Consider the following 1685-nt stretch of genomic DNA (forward strand, 5'->3'; position numbering starts at 1 on the left):
TGTAGACTGACGTTGTTCTAATCACTTCGTTTAATAATAAAGAATTCAGCTAACAGACTTTATAATCATTGTGAAATTGCTGTTTATTTTGCTGCACCGGCAGTTATAAGGTTAATGTGGGAGAGACGAGTGAGTTAGTTAGGCTGCTGCGCCTGTGATACAGTTCTGCGTTCTGATTAAAAGTTAAGACAGAGTGTCTTTTGTCTGTCGTTCTTCAAACATTACAGTAGACATATTTTTGGTTTACAAACTGTATCGTTTCATCAGTTAGTCACGTTAGCACTCGGCTAACGTATCCACCATTATTGTTTTAAGTGTTCACAGTTTAGCAGCTAAACTTTAGCTGTGGGCACGATTTGCTTGCACAAATGCCTTTGATTAACTGATTATCAGCAAGTGTGAGCACCTCTGTAAAAGCAGATGTTCTGGCAGTTTGCTGGTCTGGAGCCTTCGGGTGTGTGTTAACACAGTGTCAACGAGGTAAAACATCAGCAATGATCTTAGAGAAGCAGTTGTTGCTGCCATCAGTCTGAGAAGAGTAATACGGCCATTTCCAAACAATTTGAAGTCCATCATTCTACACTGAGGTAGATTATTCACAAGAGGAAGACATTCAAAACAGACACCAATCCTCCCAGGAGTGGACAACCCAGCAAATTCACCCCAAGATCAGACCGTGTAACGCTCAGAGAAATGGTAGACAACCCAAGAACTTCACCGCAGGCTCCACAGGCCTCAGTTAACATGTTAAATGATAAAATTCATGACAGTACAGATGGGACAAGTATGGCATGTTTGGAAGGCTTGCCAGAAGAAAGCTTATATCTAAAAAAGAATGGCAGCACAGTTTAAGTTTGTAAAGTTGCATCTGAACAAACCATAAGTCTTCTAGAACAATGTCCTTTGAACAGATGAGACCAAAGTGGAGATGTTTGGCCATAATGCACAGCAGCACATTTGGTGAAAACCTAATGAGCATATCAGCACAAACACCTCATACCAAAAGTCACACATGCTGGTGGAGGGCTGATGATTTTGGGCTTGTTTTGTAGCCACAGGACCTGGGCACCTTACAGTCATTGAGTCGACCATGAACTCTGTATACCAAAGTATTCTAGAGTCAAAAGCTAAAGCTTGGCCAACATTGGGTGATGCAACAGGACAATGATCTCAAATACACCAGCAGAATGGCTGAAAATAAAAAAATCAAGGTTCTGCAATAGCCCAGTCATAGTCCAGACCTCATCCTGACTGAAATCATGTGGTGAGAGCGGTGTATAAACAAATACCCACATACATCAATAAGCTGGAGCAACGTTGTAAAGAAGAGTGGCCAAAATCCTTCCCAAATGATGTGAGAGACTGATAAAGTCATACAGAAAATGATTTCTTCAAGTTATTGCTGCTAAAAGTGGATCTACAGGCAATTGAATCATAGGGTGTCCTAACTTTGTCACACATGACTTTTCCATCATGGCTTTATTTTTGTTAAAGGGGTCATATGATGTGATTTCAAGTTTTCCTTTCTCTTTGGAGTGTTACAAGCTGTTCGTGAATTGATAAGATCCCTAAAGTTGCAAAGACTAAAGTCTCAAACCCAAAAATATATTCTATTTAAAAGTTAAGACCCGTCCACGCCCTCCTAAAATGCCTCGTTTAAACACGCCCCCACATGTCTACGTCAC

Source organism: Sinocyclocheilus rhinocerous, unplaced genomic scaffold (genome assembly GCF_001515625.1).
Source record: "Sinocyclocheilus rhinocerous isolate Xijiao unplaced genomic scaffold, SAMN03320098_v1.1 scaffold3459, whole genome shotgun sequence".
In the NCBI taxonomy this organism is placed as follows: Eukaryota; Metazoa; Chordata; class Actinopteri; order Cypriniformes; family Cyprinidae; genus Sinocyclocheilus; species Sinocyclocheilus rhinocerous.